The 20,739-nt window shown below is 44.7% G+C and overlaps 1 protein-coding gene and 3 pseudogenes across 3 annotated transcripts in view; 2 read left to right on the forward strand and 2 right to left on the reverse strand.

The window, feature by feature from the left end:
• The window catches only part of LOC129563893 (protein fem-1 homolog A-like), a 247,313-nt pseudogene that overhangs the window by 98,989 nt on the left and 127,585 nt on the right, over positions 1–20,739 (reverse strand).
• Positions 1–20,739, forward strand: part of ZNF81 (zinc finger protein 81) — a 134,412-nt gene that overhangs the window by 29,172 nt on the left and 84,501 nt on the right. The window lies entirely within an intron of this gene.
• Positions 4,337–5,464, reverse strand: LOC129535165 (casein kinase I pseudogene; annotated as a pseudogene).
• On the forward strand, positions 14,803–19,960 carry LOC148773322 (protein fem-1 homolog A-like; annotated as a pseudogene).

The raw sequence follows: 20,739 nt of genomic DNA on the forward strand, positions 1-20,739 counted from the left end.
TGTTATCTCTGTCAAACTTCACTATTCTTTCACCCCTATGCTGTACTGTTTATATCCACAAGCCTCATTTCACTTATTCTATAGATTTTTTTAAAATTTATTTTATTGGAGGCAAATTACCTTACATTAATATATTGGTTGGTTTTCCATACTTTGACACGAATCCGCCCCAGGTGTACATGTGTTTCCTTTCTTGAACCCCCCTCCCACCTCCCTCTTCCCCATATCCTCCCTCCATGTCATCCTCGTGCACCAACCCCAAGCATCCTGTATCATGCGTCGAACCTGGACTGGTGATTCATTTCACATATCATAATATACATGCTACAATGCCGTTCTGCCCAATCATCCCACCTTTACCCTCTCCCACAGAGTCCCAAAGACTGTTCTATATACCTATGTCTCTTTTGCAGTCTCGTATACAGGGTTAAGGTTACCATCTTTCTAAATTCCATATATATGCGTTAGTATACTGTATTGATGTTTTTCTTTCTGGCTTACTTCACTCTGTATAATAGGCTCCAATTTCATCTACCTCATTAGAATTGATTCAAATGCATTCTTTTTAATGGCTGAAAAATACTCCATTGTGTATATGTACCAAAGCTTTCTTATCCATTCGTCTGCAGATGGACATCTAGGTTGCTTCCATGTCCTGGCTATTATAAACAGTGCTGCAATGAACACTGGAGTACATGTGTCTCTTTCAATTCTTGTTTCCTCGGTGTGTATGCCCAGGAGTGCAATTGCTGGATCATATGGCAGTTCTATTTCCAGTTTTTTGAGGAATCTCCACACTGTTCTCCATAGTGGCTGTACTAGTTTGCATTCCCACCAAGAGTGTAAGAGGGTTCCCTTCTCTCCACACCCTCTCCAGCATTTATTGCATGTAGACTTTTGGATAGCAGCCATTCTGACTGGTGTGAAATGGTATCTCATTGTGGTTTTGATTTGCATTTCTCTGATTATGAGGGATGTTGAGCATTTTTTCATGTGTTTGTTAGCCATCTTTATGCCTTCTTTGGAGAAATATCTGTTTAGTTCTTTGGCCCATTTTTTGATTGGGTCACTTATTTTTTCTGGAATTGAGCTGCAGGAGCTGCTTCTATATTTTGGAGATTAATCCTTTATCAGTTACTTCATTTGCTATTATTTTCTCCCATTCTAAAGGCTGTCTTTTCACCTTGCTTATAGTTTCCTTTGCTGTACAGAAGCTTTTGATTTTAATTAGGTCCCATTTCTTTATTTTTGCTTTTATTTCCAATATTCTGGGAGGTGGGTCTTGGAGGATCCTGCTGTGATTTATGTCGAGCATCTTGATTCATAGGCATGGATTGAGACTTTTCCCCTTTCTACTTCATTTAGTATATGTACAAAATTCAGTAGAGCCAATAATATTTAATTACACCTACCACTATTCAATGTAAACAGTTCATGCCTGTGCTGAAAACAATTATCTTTAACCTTCTGATCCCATAGACTTCCTTATCAGCACATAAATTGAGTCATCAGTCTGGAACCATAGCTATGGATGTGAGTTTGCATTCTGCTAGTCATGTCCTCAAAAAATCCAGCATATTCCCCAATCTAATTATTCACATACACTTCTTCCATTAATGTGACTCTTTCTGCTCTATTGTGCCAGTTCAAAATATATATGTGATTCAGAGCACTATGCTCTGAAAATTAGTGCGCAGTCTCATCACAACTTTAGGGAGATGTAATTTTCTCTGAATTTTGAAAGAAGACACTATCTATGCTGCCTACCTTGATGCTTTCTGAGTGAGAGTTGTCTGCTTCACTATAGTGATTAATGAACAAGGCTGAATTTCTGTTTTGTCCTCCAGCCATTTCACCCCTTCCTACTAACAATCTGATTCTTTGAACTCTTTTTGACACACTTTAAAAAAAACCACTGAAACATCTACACAAAACTATTAATGTCAGTACTTGACCTGTTTTCTCAATCTTTCCACTAGAAAATTTAAGGATAAAATATTATTTTTCTATTCTTAAAGATTTTTCATAGATATAGGATGGAAAATAATCATATACCAGATAATCTAAAAGCATTATTTGTAAAGATATACTTCTGGAAAGAAAGTAAAAAATGATTAACATTGGTAGTCCCCGGGGAAGAGAATTGGGGAGTAGATGTGAGTGAGAATTTTCAACTGTGTACTCATTCACACTTTCTGAATTTCAATCTTTGTGAATGTATCATCTCTCCAAAAGTTTTCAATTAAAAAATAAAATAAAGGGGGGAAAAGTTTTTATTTGTTCTGAGTTTCTATGGGATGGTGGGGGTGAGAAAAGGAAAAGAATATTAGATACTGGAGTGATTAAGGGCCCAATTTTATTGGACAGGTGAAGCCTGTATCTAAATACAGCCATAGATAATCAATAGACTAGGCATAGAAATTTCCTATGTAGGAAGCATTAAGAAAACTGGAGGTAAACATGAGTATTGGAAGATAAGTTTCAGTTGGAAATAAGGGCCCGGTTGTCATTAAGAGGAAAGTTTCATTATCATGTGCTCCATAATAGGGAGTAACTGCAATTTTATTTCATAAGGCTAGTACAAGATAAATGTCATGGTTTATGAAATGAAATCTGTCAGCAGCACCTAAAATGAACTTGTTAGCTAATTGAATCAGTTCATCCCATTAGGAACAAAATAATCCAGGATAAAACATGGACTTGCTTTGTGGTGACATAGATGAAACTTAAAAATCGGGGGAGGGGGGCATTTAAATAATTTCAAAAAGAGGAAAAAAAGGGGAATTGCAGAGTGAAGAATATTGGAGAAAAATATCTGATTTGGGAAGCGATGATTTCAGTTAATAATATAATGAGAATGAAGGAACTGCACAGCTGTGAGAAATGTCACTCTACATAGGTAAATTCTGGTACTAGGGTACAGTCGTAATGCAAGGACTGAAGGTACCAGTCAGTAGAACAGGAAAATAAAACGTGTTCAGAATGGATGGAAGATTCCCTTAAGGGAAGAGCAGAGGACAGTAGACAGGGCCCTTCAGTTAGAGGGAATGGAAGGGAAAAGTTTGTAAAAAGAAAACAAGGTACTCATCAACAAGGAAAACACAAAATATCTACACTGACGAATGGATAGAACAATAAGAACAAGCACTTCAAAGAATGGAATCCCACCTGGATAACGAATGCAATTCACACTCAAAGTAGCTGATTATAAGAGAAATTGAAGCACAAACACCAGGAAGTTAGCAACAGAGAATGCGACATAGGGTGATGAGCAAGAGTATAGAATCTGATGTCACTGTTGACATATGTGAAATGAAATGAGACTGGTTCTAGATGACAGCTGAGAAGCTGGAGAGGAAATGGAAAGCGATTGGCAGGAGCAAGAGCAGGAATTGGTGGTTTTGAAAGGAAGCAGATATGTGGATTCCCATTGCATAAGGACAAAATCTATGGTGGGGGAGGGGCAGGCAGGACAAAAGCAGCACAAAATATTAGGGAGGAAAAAAATAACTAAAAAAGCAAGGTGCTTGAGATGGTAGCACCTTGATCTAAACTATAGCAGTCGGGAAGGGTAGATAGCTCTCCTGCCAGAAAGCCAAGCAAAGAAGACAGTGGATATTGGCAAGCGTCATACTAGGAGATGACATGTAAGTATCAAAGGGGCTTCTATTAACCCTGTCTAAGCAACTCTAAAAGCTTAGAGCTTGTTTTTTGTTTTTAAAGAAAGTTTACAGTTTTTAATGAATCTGTAAACCAAAAAGCTCCCATTCCAAAATAAAAACAAATCCCAGGTCATGTAGATGTTTACAGTCACCACGTTTATCTAACCCACATATATACATGTTCAGTTTAAGATGTTAACTAAAATTCTGTGACAAACAAGCTTTTCTTAAATACCAAGAACATTATAGAGTTAACGCCGAGACCTAAGGATAATCTAGTAGTCATTAGGTTTTTTTGAAGTCTTCACTTCAGAGGCTGTTATTTCTAGCTCAAGTAAGCAAGCAGAGTCGTTCATATGCTCAAACTTGGAATCTTGATTACTACCATATCAGCTGGCTTGCAAACAAGAAGTCAACCATATTAAGAATGTTTTAAGTAAACAACTTGCAAACCCCAGGGATGGAAAAACCCTCAGAATGCATTAACAACGATAGCAACTGTACAGGCTATTCTTCTGAAATCAGATCTCTCAAAGCAGTATAGTTCAAAATAAAAGATTTTAATTAAAATTGGCATAGGCACAATTTTCCCACCAATTTGTGTGTGTCAAGCATTTAATGAACTTTTTCAAGTGGAAAAGTGAAATAGAAAACTGGATACCATGTTTCTCTAATTACAGAACTTTCAACTCAGGAGACAATATCTCCGCTGACCAGAGCCAGTTTATAGGGAAATGAATGTGCTGCTCCACTCTCCTGCTCTGGGTCTTCTGTTCCTTGATTCATGCTTCGGAACCTTTGACTTCACTTTTCATTTTGTCAGTTTGCTTGCCTGTGGGGGTTTGGGCCTGCTGACCCTGCCCACTTGAAGAGGCAGCCTGCTGTTCTGCTTTCTCCTTTAACACTATCCAATCAAATCCATAGTCATGTTGGTAATTCAGCTTCCTGAAAAGAAGGCGGAATAGATGCCTCAGGTATGTGTAATCTGGGGCTTCCTCAAAGGACAGCCCGCGACAATGCTTTAAGTACACGGCAAATTCTACAGGAAATCCGCTACATAAAACATCAACAGGTGTGGTCATCTTCATTTCACTAATCTTTTCACATGTTTGCTTCATTGTCGTGGCCTTTAGTCCTTGCCATGGCAGGCTGGCTCTATTAAAATACATCAAAACATATCCTAATGATTCCATGTCATCTCGCCGACTCTGTTCAATACCAAGGTGTGCACTGATGCTAGCAAAGGGAGGCGTGCCAGTGAGACTTTTCCCGGATCTGTAGGGTATGTGTTGCCCTGTCCTGTTGTCTCTGTACTTCTTGGCCAAACCAAAATCAATAAGGAATAACTCCTTGCACTTCTGACCAGGACCCATTAGGAAGTTATCTGGTTTAATGTCCCTGTGTATCATATTCTGTGTATGCACATATTCGATTCTACTGATCATCTGATCAGCTAACATAAGCACAGTTTTCATTGTGAACCTTCTTGAACAGAAATTGAAGAGGTCTTCAAGGCTGGGGCCCAGAAGATCCATGACTAGCACATTATTGTCCGTTTCCTGACCGTACCACCGTATCTGGGGGATGCCAACCCCCCCTTGAAGAATATTGTAGAGCTCCTTCTCATATACCAACCGGGGCTGCCTCGCATTCTGTGATTCTAGTTTCACTGCCACCTCCTCGTGGTTGGTGAGGTCTATCGCCAAATAAACGTCCCCAAAGGAGCCAGACCCGATCTCCCGTACCAGTTTATATCTCCCTCCAACAATGAAATCGGCCGTGGGTCCACTGTTGCTCGCCATCCTGAGAGACAAAGATGGGGTTGGGGTTAAGCTCCGACACCTCTAAGGGGACGATGGACGCCACTAGGGCTCGTTCAGAGAACAAGGCTGTGAAAGCAGGCAGGAAACAGAAAACGCTGGCTATTTCTCAGCGTTACAGGGCCCAGAATCGCCCAAGGGGAACCTGACCACCGCTACTGTCGGCCCTCAGATTGTTGTGGGGAGTTCTCACCCTTAGTAGGCTGAGCCTCTGGCTTCCGGCGGGGGCCGTGGCCTCGCTTTAGTGGCGACTTCGGGGGCTGGTAAAGGGGAGCTGTGAACATATGGCAGCGATACCACTGACCCCACTGCCGCTGGCTCCAGCCAGGAGCGACCCCGGGTCACTCCGTCGATGCTGCCATCTTGTTATAACGGCTGCAGCCAACACAAAATGCCCAGAGTTCCAGGAAGGCGCTTCATGGCGCAGAGAACTCTGGGAAAGCGATCTGGAGCGCTCTTAGAACCTTCAAGACAAATTATCTTCAGAGCCTTGCAAAGGGATCAGGCTGTCCTAGAAAAACAGTTCTACTCCACGTCCCCCATCTACTCAGGTCACACATCTGAGCAGCTGTGATGTGGGGTTTCCTCCCCCAATGTCCATGGGCCCTCTCCTTGCTCCATCTTGAAGATGACCTCTGGTTTGGGAACTTGCTTCCCTGTGAACAGGACACGATACAGGATTAAGTTCAGTTCAGTCACTCAGTCTTGTGCGACTCTTTGCGACCCCGTGAATCACAGCACGCCAGGCCTCCCTGTCCATCACCAACTCCTGGAGTTCACTCAAACTCATGTCCAACGAGTCGGTGATGCCATCCAGCCGTCTCATTCTCTGTCGCCCCCTTCTCCTCCCACCCCCAATCCTTCCCAGCATCAGAGTGTTTTCCAGTGAGTCAACTCATCGCATGAGGTGGCCAAAGTATTGGAGCTTCACCTTTAGCATCAGTCCTTCCAATGAACACCCAGGACTGATCTCCTTTAGAATGGACTGGTTGGATCTCCTTGCAGTCCAGGGGACTCTCAAGAGTCTTCTCCAGCATCACAGGATGGGGTCCAGTTAATTGGGTTTCAGGGCTTTTCAACCACGCTTTTAATTGCTCTTCAGGAAAGTAATCCCATTTCCCTGGGGATAGAGTAATAATCAAAGAAGTGTAAAAGGACTGAAGTATCTCGGGCAAGTCAAAGATGACCACATTGCACACTTCAGATGCCCCAGAGCATCCAGTGGCTGAGAATGAGATTAGCCTCTGTGAGGCCCCTGGCAGGTGCACAGGGCAGCTGTGCTTACTCACCCTCTGCGTACAGTTGGCTGTAGGTCTCCAGTGTCACATCCTGGTACAGGCTCCTCTGTACAGGGTCCAAGTGCTGCCACTCCTCCCTGCTGAAGTCCACAGTGACGTCCTCGAATGACCCCTGTTACAATACAGTCCCATTCAAGGTGACACGGTCTGCACTGGGGGTTGGATGGAAGAGATCTAGGAAGTTAGTTGTCTTGAATGATTTTCACCATGGTATGCTATGCTTATTAAATACCTAGCTATACCTAACTTGTACAGGGTAAAAATATCTAAAGCTGTTAATTTCTCTTATTCATCATGTGTTAAATTCAATCAGTAAATCATTATGTAGAAATTAAGATTAAATTAGCTTCTCTAAATCTTCTAGTTCTTTTAGAAAATAACCTAGAATTCATTTCTTAAACAGGGAGGTACCAGACATGCTAGGTTCTTTGGCCAGTGCTCTGTGCTAATTGGCTTCAGTCCTGTCCGACTCTTTGTAACCCCATGAACTGTAGCCCACCAGGCTCCTCTGTCCGAAAGATTCACCCGGCTCCTCTGTCTATGAGATCCTCCAGGCAAGAAAACTGGAGTGGGTTGCCCTTTCCTTCTCTGGGGGATTTTCTTGACCCGGGGATGGAACCCGAGTCTCCAGCATCGGCAGGAGGATTCTTTACCACTAACGTCACCTGGGAAGATTATCTGAGACCTCAGTAAAAACACAGTTATTCCTATTTCCCCCACCAGTTTCTTTGAGGCAATCTAGACTTTTTCTATCAAGCATCTACAAATTTCTCCTGCCTCTACCCGCTGCCCAATTCCAAAGCCACTTCATGTCTTTTTCGGTGTTACTTATAATAGCACTCCACTCCCAAGTACAAAAAGCTGTTGCAGCAAAGTATCACAAACCGTGTGGCTCAGAACAACAAGAATTTCTTGCCTTGCAATTCTGAGGGCCAGAAGTCTGAAATCAAGATGTCAGCCAGGCCATGCTCTTGTTGAAGGTGCTAGGGAGGGATGTGTTCCATGCCCCTCTCCCGGTTTCTGGTGGCCTCAGGCATCTCCTGTCCTATAGGTGCATCACTCCAATCACATGGTCATCTATTCCTTGTGTGCCTCCGCACGGTCTCTCTTCTGCGTTTGTGTGTTTCTGTATCTATACTTCCCATTTTTGTAAGAATGCCAGGCATATTGGACTACGGCCCACCTAACGACCTCGTTCTAGATTGATTACTTCTGGAAAGACCTGAAAGCTTACTGCTGTGAGTCATGTGCTAGGCTGGGATTCGTGGTCTCTGGAGGAGAGGAATTCGATCCAGGGCAAGAGACGAGGCTTGCCCACTGGAACCTTTTGGGTAACAGAATTTTATTAAAGTAGAGAGAGAGAAAGCTGCTGACATGGACATCAGAAAAGGGCAGAAAGAATGCCCCCTTGCTAGTTTCTGGCAAGGCGTTTTATGTCGGTTAGCAAGCTTATTAATCAGATAAGAGAGACACCTCAAGGCTGAGGGAGTTTCACCAGGGACCTCTTCCACAATATACATTTCTGAGATATAATGGCCCAAGGTGTGTCATCCCCCACGCATAAAATAATTGACATGAATACTGGTTTGTTGAGCCATTATCAGCCCAAGGGTTGAGAAAAGAAAAAACAAAGTTAGTCTTGGGCAGAACCATTTTGAAGAAAGTCAGGTTCCAAAGCAAATACATGGTTTCATTAACACAGCTTAAGAAAAACTTTTCCATAAGAAAAACATATTGGTTAGCTCAAGGCAGAGCTAGGTGTCCTCAACACATATAGAGAAGGAAAAAAAAAAAAGTCTGCCACTTGCGGTTTATTTTCTCCTGCCACTCTGGGAATTCTGGTCTTCCTACCTGTTACCATCTCAGGTCCTATTTTTAATTCAGGTCACATTCAGAAATAGTGAGGGTTAGGACGTCAACATGTTTTCTTGGATGGACACAATTTTACTCCTAACAGGGTTCTCATAGATTCACAGGGTAGCTGTGCATACCCAGTGAGAGGAGGTGGCTGCAATTTTCAGCATCATGTCCTCAGGCACCTCTGAGCAGAGTTCAGGTGCTGCCACTCCTCTCTGCTGAAGTCCACGGTCATGTCCTCAAAGGACACTGACACCTGTAACAAACACCAAGGACACTGACACCTGTAAACACAGCCCCATTTGGGGTGACCAGGTCAGTGCAGGGGAATAAGGGAAAGACAGGAAATTGTTTTTAGTGATTTTTACCATAATACCCCATTAGTTCAGTTCAGTTCAGTCGCTCAGTCGTGTCCGACTCTCCGCGACCCCATGAATCACAGCACGCCAGGCCTCCCTGTCCATCACCAACTCCCGGAGTTCACTCAAACTCATGTCCACAGAGTCGGTGATGCCATCCAGCCATCTCATTCTCTGTCGTCCCCTTCTCCTCCCACCCCCAACCTTTCCCAGCATCAGAGTCTTTTCCAGTGAGTCAACTCGTCGCATGAGGTGGCCACAGTACTGCAGTTTCAGCTTTAGCATCAGTCCTTCCAATGAACACCCAGGATTGATCTCCTTTAGAATGGACTGGTTGGATCTCCTTGCGGTACAATGGACTCTCAAGAGTCTTCTCCAACACCACAGTTCAAAAGCATCAATTCTTCGGCGATCAGCTTTCTTCACAGTTCAACCCTCACATCCATACATGATCATGGGAAAAACCATAGCTTTGACTAGACGGACCTTTGTTGGCAAAGAAATGTCTCTGCTTTTTAATATATTAGCAAGGTTGGTCATAACTTTCCTTCCAAGGAGTAAGCATCTTTTAATTTCATGGCTGCAATCAGCATCTGCAGTGATTTTGGAGCCCAAAAAAATTAAGTCTAACATTGTTTCCACTGTTTTTCCATCTATTTGCCATGAAGTGATGGGACCAGATGCCATGATCTTTGTTTTCTGAATGTTGAACTTCAAGCCAACCTTTTCACTCTCCTCTTTCACTTTCATCAAGAGGCTTTTGAGTTCCTCTTCACTTTCTGCCATAAGGGTAGTGTCATCTGCATATCTGAGATTATTGATATTTCTCCCAGCAATCTTGATTCCAGCTTGTGCTTCTTCCAGCCCAGCGTTCCTCATGATGTACTCTGCATAGAAGTTAAATAAGCAAGGTGACAATATATAGCCTTGACGTACTCCTTTTCCTATTTGGAACCAGTCTGTTCCATGTCCAGTTCTGACTGTTGCTTCCTGACCTGCATACAGGTTTCTCAAGAGGCAGGTCAGGTGGTCTGGTATTCCCATCTCTTTCAGAATGTTCCACAGTTTATTGTGATCCACACAGTCAAAGGCTTTGGCATAGTCAATGAAGCAGAAATAGATGTTTTTCTGGAACTCTCTTGCTTTCTCCATGATCCAGCGGATGTTGGCAATTTGATCTCTGGTGCCTCTGCCTTTTCTAAAACCTGCTTGAACATCTGGGAGTTCATGGTTCACATATTGCTGAAGCCTGGCTTGGAGGATTTTGAGCATGACTTTACTAGCGTGTGAGATGAGTGCAATTGTGTGGTAGTTTGAGCATTCTTTGGCATTCCCTTTCTTTGGGATTGGAATGAAGACTGACCTTTTCCAGTCCTGTGGCCACTGCTGAGTTTTCCAAATTTGCTGGCATATTGAGTGTAGCACTTTCACAGCATCATCTTTCAAGATTTGAAATAGCTCAACTGGAATTCCATCACCACCACTAGCTTTGTTCGTAGTGATGCTTTCTAAGGCCCACTTGACTTCACATTCCAAGATGTCTGGCTCTCGGTCAGTGATCACGTTATCGTGACTATCTGGCTCGTGAAGATCTTTTTTGTACAGTTCTTCTGTGTATTCTTGCCACCTCTTCTTAATATCTTCTGCTTCTGTTCGGTCTATAACATTTCTGTCCATTATCGAGCCCATCCTTGCATGAAATGTTCCCTTGGAATCTCTAATTTTCTTGAAGAGATCTCTTGTTTTTCCTATTCTGTTGCTGTGGGGTCAGGGGCACTGAATACAACAATAGCCAGGGCTTGCTGGCACGAGTCCTTTTGAAGGAGGTCGCCATTACCACAATTATCCCTACCATAGATTGGCCTCAAGCTTAAGTGCATGGAGGGAACACAGCCCCACCCATCAACAGAAAACTGGATAAGGTTTACTGAGCCCATCAGACCAAGACCCAGATTCCCCCACAGCCAGTCCCTCCCATCAGGAAGCCTCCAGAAGCCTCTTATCGTTATCCATCAGAGGGACAGACAGACTGAAAAGCAGAATCAGAGAAAACTAACCAAACTGATCACGGGGATCACAGCCTTGTCTAACTCAATGAAACTATGAGCCATGCTGTGTAGGGTCACCCAGGACAGACAGCTCCTGATGGAGAGTTCTGACAAAATGTGGTCCACTGGAGAAGGGAATGGCAAACCACTTCAGTATTCTTGCCTTGAGAACCCCATGAACAGTATGAAAAGGCAAAAAGATATGACACTGAAAGATAAACTCCCCAGGTCAGTAGGTGCCCAGTATGCTACTTTAGAAGAGTGAAGAAAAAACTCCTGAATGATTGAAGAGTTGGAGCCAAAGCGAAAACAGCACCCAATTTTCATGTGACTAGTGATGGAAGTAAAGTCTGATGCTGTGAAGAACAATGTTTCATAGGAGCCTGGAATGCTGGGTCCATGAATCAAGGTGAATTGGAAATGGTCAAACAAGAGATGGCAGCATCGACATTTCAGAAATTAGTGAACTTAAATGGACCAGAATGGGCAATTTAATTCAGATGAGCATTATATCTACTGCTGTGCATAAAAATTCGTTAGAAGAAATGGAGTAGCCCTCATAGCCAACAAAATTGTCAGAAAAGCAGTACTTGGGTACAGTCTCAAAAATGACAGAATGATCTGTTTGTTTTCAATGAAAACCATTCAATATCACAATAATCCAAGTCTATGCCACAACCACTAATGCTGAAGAAGCTGAATTTGAATGGCTCTATGATGACCTACAAGACCTTCTAGAACTAACACCAAAGAAAGATGTCCTTTTCATCATAGGGGACTGGAATGCAAAGTAGGAAGTCAAGAGATACCTGGAGTAACAGGTAAGGTTTTGCCAAGAGAATGCACAGGTCATAGCAAACGCCCTCTTCCAACAATGCAAGAGACAACTCTACCCATTGAATGGACATCACCAGATGGTCAATATTGAAATCAGATTGATTATATTCTTTGCAAGTGAAGATGGAAAAGCTCTCTACAGTCAGTAAAAACACGAGTGGGAGCTGACTGTGGCTCAGACCACGAACTCCTTATTGTAAAATTCAGACTTAAACTAAAGAAAGTAGGGAAAACCACTAGGCCATTGAGATATGACCTAAATTAAATCCCTACGATTATACAGTGGGAGTGACAAAATAGATTCAAGGGATTAGATTTGATAGACAGAGTGCCTAAAGAACTATGGGTGGAGGTTCTTAACTTTGTACAGGACGCAGTGATCAAAATGATCCCCAAGGAAAAGAAGTGCAAAAAGGCAAAATAGTTGTCTGAGGAGGCCTTACAAATAGCTGGGAAAAGAAGAAGCTAAAGGCAAAGGAGAAAAGGAAAGATACACCCATCTGAATGCAGAGTTCAAAATAATAGCAAGGAAAGATAAGAAAGCATTCCTAAGTGATCAGTGCAAAGAAATAGAGGAAACCAACAGAATGGGAAAGACTAGAGATCACTTCAAGAAAATTAGAGATACCAAAGGAACATTTCATGCAAAGATGGAAAAAATAAAGGACAGAAACTGTACAGACGTAATACCCAAGAATACACAGAACTACACAAAAATATCTTAAAGATACAATGGTGTGATCACTCACCTAGATTCAGACACTGTGGAGTACAAAGTCAAGTGGCCCTGAGGAAACATCACTATGAAAAAAGCTAGTGGAGGTGATGGAATTGCAGCTCAGCTATTTCAAGTCCTAAAAGATGATGCTGTTAAAGTGCTGCACTCAATATGCCAACAAATTTGGAAAAGTCCACAGTGGCCACAGGACTGGAAAAGGTCAGTTTTCATTCCAATCCCAAAGAAAGGCAATGCCAAAGAATGTTCTCACACACTAGCAAAGTAATGCTCAAAATTCTTCAAGATAGGCTTCAACAGTATGCCAACCAAGAACTTCCAGTGGTTCGAACTGAATTTAGAAAAGACAGAGGAACCCGAGATCAAATTGCCAAAATCTGCTCGATCATAGAAAAAGCCAGAGGATTCCAGAAAAACATCTACTATGCTTCACTGACTATGCTAAAACCTTTGACTATGTGGATCACAACAAACTGTGAAAAATTCTTAAAGAGATGGGAATACCAGACCACCCTACCTGTCTCCTGAGATCTGTATGCAGGTCAAGAAGCAACAGTTATAACCAGACATGTAACAATGGACTGGTTCCAAATTTGGAAAGATCTACGTCAAGGCTGTATATTGTAGGTCTGCTTATTTAACTTCTATGCAGAGTACATCATGCGAAATGCCTAGCTGGGTGAAGCACAAATGGGAATCTAGACTGTAGGGAGAAATATCAATAACCTTAGATATACAGATGACACCACAGTTATGACAGAAAGTGAACTAGAGAGACTCTTGATGAAATTAAAGGGGAGAGTGAAAAACCTGGCTTAAAACTCAACATTCAAAAAACAAAGATCATGGCATCCAATCCCATCACTTCATGGCAAGTAGATGAGGGAACAATGGAAACTGACAGAATTTATTTTCTTGGGCTCTGAAATCACTACAAATGCTGACTGCAGCCATGAAATTAAAAGACCTTCTCCTTACTAGAAAAGCTATGACCAACCTAGACAGCATATTAAAAAGCAGTGACATTACTTTGCCAGTGAAGGTCCATATAGTCAAAGCTAATGGTTCTTCCAGTGGTCATGTATGGATATGAGAGTTGGACCCTACAGAGGGCTGAATGCCAGAGAATTGATGCTTTCGAACTGTGGTGTTGAAGAAGATTCTTGAGAATGCCTTGCACTTCAAGGAAATCAAACCAGTCAATCCTAAAGGAAATCAACCCTCAATATTTATTGGAAGGACTGATGCTAAAGCTGAAGTTCCAGTACTTTGGCTCCCTGATTTGAAGCACTGACTCATTAGAAAAGACCCTGATGCTGGGAAAGATTGAAGGCAGGAGGAGAAGGGGACAACAGAGGATGAGATGTTTGGATGGTGTCACCACCTCGATGAACTTGAGTTTTAACAAGCTCCAGGAGATGAAGAAGGACAGGGAAGCCTGGTGTGCTGCAGTCCTGGGGTCTCAAAGAGTCAGACATGACTGAGAGGGTGAACAACAACAAGTTAAGAAAAAGGAAGGATAGGAGTATGATCAAGCATGGAGAATGGAGGAAGAAGTTAGGCAGGGGTATGGATGGAAGACGAGAAAGAGAGCAAACAGGAAGGAGGGGAAGGGTGGAGGGGAGGTCTGACAGGGAGAATTAGATGAATGGAGGTTGATAAAACATGGAGGAGTTGAGGAATGAGGCCAGGAGGGTGAGATGGATGGGGGCTGATCAGACAAAGAAGAAGGGATTTTGGAGGTGAGAAGCAGGGAGAAGGTGACTGGGGATGTGAGGTAGGGAGAGTAAGAATGAAGGGAAGTCAGACAGTCAAAAGAGAGGAATTGAGGGTGGACTTTCAGGGATGATTGGGGGTGGAATGTCAGGCAGGGGCTGGGAAAAGAAAGTAGATGAGCAAGCAAGGAGACAGGAGGAACAGGGAATGATTACACAGTGAGGAGCAGAGGAATGTAGGCTAGACAGACAGTAAGAGAGAGAAATGTTTGGGGGTGTGGTCAGGCAAGGAGGTTATCAATAAAAAAACAGCAGCCAGGCAGAGAGAAAAGTGAGATTAGAAGATGATTGAGCAGTAAGAAGCGGGGAATGTAGGGGAGGTCAGGAGGAAGGGAAGGGACCCACAGAGGTTAGCCAGAAGGTATGAAGGCATTCAGGCAGAAGAAGAAGGAATAGGAGGCAATTCAAGCATGGAGAACCAGAGGAAGAAGGTGGTGGTAGGGAGAAGGTGAGGAGTGGAGGTTCATGAGGGAGAGAAGGACAAGTCTCACCTTGGGGTCCCTTGAGTGCTCAGGGCATAACACCTGGAGTTGCTTGCAGTACCTCTTACTCTGTGGATTGTAAACATCACAGAAGAGCCTTGTGGCTCTGGGGAGAGATTGAAAGTGAGGTGCTAACTATTAGGAAGGTGGTTCCACCCTGAAGCCTGCCCACACATTGTCACCTACCCCAGCCAAGTGAGCTTCCCTGGTGGCTCCCCACCCCAACCCTGCCCCTAATTCACCCACCTCTGCCTCTGAGCCCACCCACGTGCTGCCCTTGATCTTGCCCAGGCTGCTCCTGATCCTGTCCACATCATGCCTTTGAAGCTTCAGCTTCACCATCAGTCCTTCCAATGAATATTCAGGGATGATTTCCTTTAGGATTCACTGGTTTGATCTCCTTGCAGTCTAAGGGACTCTCAAGAGTCCTCTCCAGCACCAATATTTACCGGAAAAGGCAAGCATAATTAGCCTGAAGGCAACTTATTGAAGCTTGTGGTTCACCAGTTTCTATGTCCAAGCTTCCCTCAATCAGTTGACTTTGAGCCTTTTTCCTATTATTCCCTAGTCGAGGGTTTTGCCCTAGGCTTTCCTGATTCCCTTGTTCCTGCAGGGTCTGCATTCTCAGGAATCTCTTTCTACAGTCCCTCTTCCAGTGTCTTGGCCTCATGTCATCATGACCTACAGTTTTCCCGTCTATCTTGGCTCCCTTCACATGTTGTCCAGAGTAGGGCTTCTTCCCTCAGAAAATAGTTGCAACCAAGTGGCTAACACAGTGATGTTTAACTGCTTCTTTTCTCCTTCCTCTTTCTCTACATTGTCCCCAAATTGAGCAGCTCCTTCTAGGTTTTATGTAATATTCTGTCCTAGGTTGACAGAAAGTAGATTAGACCAGTGGGTGATTTTGAACTACCCCTGGATCCATGATGGTAAATTTTGGGAAGTCTCAACAAAGTGCCAGTGGAAATCAACTGGGAAATCACTAGTCTTCTGGATACAGTGCTGTGATTTCTCCCAGCTCACTTTTCGTAGGAGGACTTCAGCTATGGCCAATTGCAGGCCCTCTCAGTGGATCCCTCAAGCACTTAGATCTTCCATTATGTGGGAGGTGGCATAGAGTCAGAGTCTTTTTTTTTTCTTTTTTTAAAAGTAATTAATTTATTTTAATTGGAGGGTAATTACTTTACAATATTGTAGTGGATTTTGCCATACATAGTCACATTATTTTGGCCACATTCCCCCTGATGTGGTGGGTCACATTCCGGTCCTCACATGCCTGCTCCATCAAACAACCAAAGCCTGCTGCTTGCAGAATTCTGTGCAACTACCATTGCACATCCCCATATGAAGGGCTGTAAACTGAAAACACACTGTCAGGCACTTGTGCAAACTTCTGTGCTCTTCCCTGGGCCCAGGAAAGAAGCCCTCAGCGAATAATGAAGGGGAGTTGAAGAGCATGTAGATTAGTGCTGTTTCAACTCTGGTTTAGCTACTTGATGGCATCTGCTTCATTGGAAAAGTGGTTAGGGAAGGCTAGCTGTCTTGTCATTGAGTCAGGAAAAATGTAGGATTAGATGACTCTTGGGTTTCCTTTCCCAGTTATTCCTTAATAGTGTTGCTTTATCATCTCTGCTTTCCGAGATGTATAGTTTGTGGATAAGAAAATATTCCTGGAGGTCAAAATCTAGGCTAAGCATGAAATGGAATCAGAGCTATGGCACGAGAAACACACACCTCACTCAGGGAGATAATTCATTACTGTCTCCTTGTCCTTCTTTGCCTGGAAATCTACTATTTAACTGTCCATCTTGAAGATCATAGCTTCGCCCTTACTAGGAGTCAGATGGAGGCATGAAGATGCAGAGCTGCCATGGAAAGGGAGCAAAAGGAGGGGAGACAGCAGAGAAATGAGGAGGAGGGTTTGGTGAGAGAGAAAGTGACTTTAATTCTCCATTTCCTCTTCCATTTTCCTCCATCTTCCCAAATGATTTTTAACCTTCTTCTTAGGATGATATTCATCCTGTAACATTTGTAATTCCTTTGCTGGGGATGAAAGTGCAATTGTTGGTCGCTCAGTCATGTCCAACTCTTTGCAACAATATGGACAGTAGCCAGCCAGTCTCCTCTGTCCATGGGATTCTCCAGGCAAGAATACTGGAGTGGGTTGCCATTCCCTTCTCCAGGGGATCTCCTGACCCAGGGATTGAACCCGGATTTCCTGTGTTGCAAGCAGAATCTTTACTGCCTGAGCCACCAAGAAGAGGTTCTTCTAAGAACCGCCGTATATGTTAATTCATCCAAATTAATGGGAGCATCCTCAGGACAATGTAAGACTGCATTTTCCTTTCAAATGGATTCCCTTCCAAATGTCCTATTGAGCTGTATTGGCTATTTAAGAGAAAAGATTTGCAGGTAACATCCTCATCCTGGCTTCCCATCTTTTCCACCATTAAAGCTGATGGTGACTCTGATTGACTTTTAGGTCCTGTATTATGCATGCTTACTCAAAAAGAAAATCTAGAATTTGGAGATTGAGATCTATCCAGGTAGTATTTGCAAAGAGCAAATTCTAAAACGGGTTGGGGTTGGGGGGTGAGGGTGGGGAAGCCACTTGTCATCACCTCCCATTATAGCCACCTAGATGTGGTCAAGTACCAGGTGGCGGCGCCAGCTTGGAGGCGGGTGGCTCAGTATACTTCAATGATGAGACTATCAAGGGTGCTCAGCAGCTGTGGGCCGCCTCAGCCGCTGACCACCTGGACCTGGTGCAGAGCCTGCTGTGCTGCGAGGACTTGGTAAGCCACACCACATGCACCCACTCGAAGGCCCTGCGTGCTGCCTGCTTTGGTGGCCACCTGGATGTGGAGTGATAGGTGGAGGGTGAGCACCAGGCTACCTGGGGGTGGCCAACAGGCGCAGGCTCACACGTGCTTCCTGATCTACTGTTACACAGGCCATCGCCAGATCACCCTCTACCGGTTAGAGCAGGGTTGCCACCTGAACCTGAGCAAGGTCAAGGGCAACAAGGCCCTGCGTGACTGCACCGAGGCCGGCAGCCTGGGTGTCCAGCAGGTGCTGTTCAGGTGCCAGGCCCACAGAGAACGGGATGGCTATGGCGTGACAGTGCTGCTTGTGGCCCATGTGACAGACCACAGGAGCATGATGGAGGACCTCACCCAGGAGCAGCCAGCTGGAGAGGAGACGCAGTCAAGGCTGGCCTGAGAAGGTCCCTCCACCAGCCAGGCATGTGTGCAGCCCCAGGGCACATGCTGCTGAAGTTCCTTCTCAGGATAACCACTGAGCACCAGGTCAGAAGCCATCCGGCAGCCTTGGAGTTGCTGGGAGCCACCTAAAAGGCTAAGAAATGGGATCTGCTTCGGGTCCTGAAACCCTTGGTAGGGGCCATGGAGCTGTGTCACCAGGGAACATGTATCTGCCTAAACCCGAGTCCCAGCTGGTCCTCGCCTCTGACTATTCCAGGGAGGTGACCACCACCAAGGAATTGGAGGCATTCATCATGCAGTGTGATGAGATGTGCAAGCAGGCACTGTTGACCTGAGAGCTGTCCTGGCTCCCTCCCACCCAGATATTTCCTACTCTATGCGTTACCAGGAGGCTGTGTAGACCAACTGGAACAGATTTAGCTCTGCACCCACTCGTGGAAATACATCCTAGACATGCAGCAGAACAACCTGGAGCCTGTGACTGCCGGTACCTTCCTATCCTCTAATGAACTCTTCTCCCAAGTGCTCCAGAAACCCTTGGCCAAGGGGCAGCCTGATCATGCCAGCTGGCTTTGCAGATCTCATGTGCGTGCTGTACAAAGGGGTCTAGGAAGTGGAGCAAGCCCAAGGAGCCTATTGACTCAGCCCAGTTCACCAAGGGCCTGGACATCTTCCTCCACCTGCTCTCCCTGCTGGAGAAAGTGGAGTGCCATCCTGATCAGGAGGACATGAAACCCCAGAGGGTGAGGGTCTGCTCAAGTGCACCCCTCTCCGCAAGAATGGCTTCACTCCTGCACGTGGTGGTGGATGCGGACCACAAATGTGGGCCACTTCTAAGGGGCAGATTCCCTTCCCCCAGGTGGTCAAGGTGCTCTCGACTGCCGGGTCGATCCAGACAGCTGGGAGTTTGACAACAGCACCCCAGTCCACATCACGAAGCAGAACAACTGCCTGGAGATTGTGAATGCCCTGACAGAGGCAGGGACCCACATGGACGCCACCAGCGCCTTCAGGAATACGGCCTGCAAGGTGCTGCATGAGAAGCTGCTGGCCAGGAGCACCATTCAGCCCTTCAACTATGTGACCCCACAGTGCCTTGGGGCCTTCACCCTGGACAACAAGAAGGTGCCCTACAGGGGCTTGATTCCCTAAGAGCTGCAGTCTTTCTTTCAGCTGCATTGAAAGTGGTCAGAGAGAAGAACCCAGGAGGGGTGGGGCCCACACCAGTCTCCGCCCTCTCTGAGGACCTCATTTGGTGGCTGGAAACTGGGAAGAGTTTACAGGGCCTCCAAGGTCCCCTCCCCTCATCATGGAGAAGGGCAAGAATCAATGAGTTGTCAGTAGTAGAACATTCTGGACCACGTGCTCAGAGAACTGGCTTTCTCTAGGTGTCCGCATGCCCATACTCCACAAGGAGAAGATGCTCAACCTCCCACACATCCCGTTTGCTTGAGTTTCAGTGAATCTTGCCTTCTGATCCCTGGGAGAGGGAAGGCATCACCTTCCTTTCCTGCTAGAAACACAAGAAGAAGCTGAGAGTTGGGTTTGGCCTCTACATCTTACGTATCAGACAGGATAGATACACCCACCCAAGGAAGTGTTAGAACTGGGGGCTTTGATGGGTCAAAGAGGGAGAATTCATCCTTCCAGCACATTCACACCTGCTCCTTCTGCCCTGCTATGGGTCAGACTATCTACCCCTTTGCCGTCAGCCCCTTGTGTAGCCTTTGTGGTTTGATGTTATGTTTATTTACCTGACAGAGTGGAGTTGGTGCTTACCAGGTGGCTCGGTGGTAAAGAATTCACCTGCAATGCAAGAGACACAGGAGATGCGGGTTTGATCCCTGTATCAGGAAGATCCCATGGAGAAGGGTATGGCAACTCACTCTAGCATATTTTTGGTGAATCCCACGAACAGAGGATCCTGGTGGGCTACAGTCCATGGGGTCCAAAGAGTTAGATGCGACTGTGCACACTCAGGCACAGGCAGCTTACATTTGTGGTGCAAGAGGTTTTGATGCCATATACTATTATTTTTCAATTTTAAAAAAATTAACATATTTTAATTGGAGGCTGATTACTTTACAATATTGTGGTGGTTTTTGCCATACATCGACATGAATCTGCCACTGGTGTACATGTGGTCCCCATCCTAAACCCCCCCTCCCACCTCCCTCCCCATCCCATCCCTCTGGGTTGTCTGAGAGAACTAGCTTTGAGTGCCCTGCTTCATGCATCGAACTTTCATTGGTCATCTATTTTACATATGGGAATATACACGTTTCAATGCTATTCTCTCAAATCGTCCCACCCTCGCCTTCTCCCATATAGTCCAGAAGTCCATCCTTTACATCTGTGGCTGTTTTGCTGTCTTGCATATAGGGTCGTCATTACCTTCTTTCTACATTCCATATATATGTTAATATACTGCATTGGTGTTTCTCTTTCTGACTTACTTCACTCTGTATAACAGGCTCCAGTTTCATCCACCTCATTAGAACTGATTCAAATGCATTCTTTTTAATAGCTGAGTAATATTCCATTGTGTATATGTACCACAGCTTCCTTATCCATTCATCTGCCAATGGACATCTAGGTTGCTTCCATGCCCTAGCTATTGCAAACAGTGCTGCAATGTACA

This window comes from Moschus berezovskii, chromosome X (assembly GCF_049115385.1).
Source record: "Moschus berezovskii isolate FMDL1 chromosome X, NW_MosBer_1.0, whole genome shotgun sequence".
Classification (NCBI taxonomy): domain Eukaryota; kingdom Metazoa; phylum Chordata; class Mammalia; order Artiodactyla; family Moschidae; genus Moschus; species Moschus berezovskii.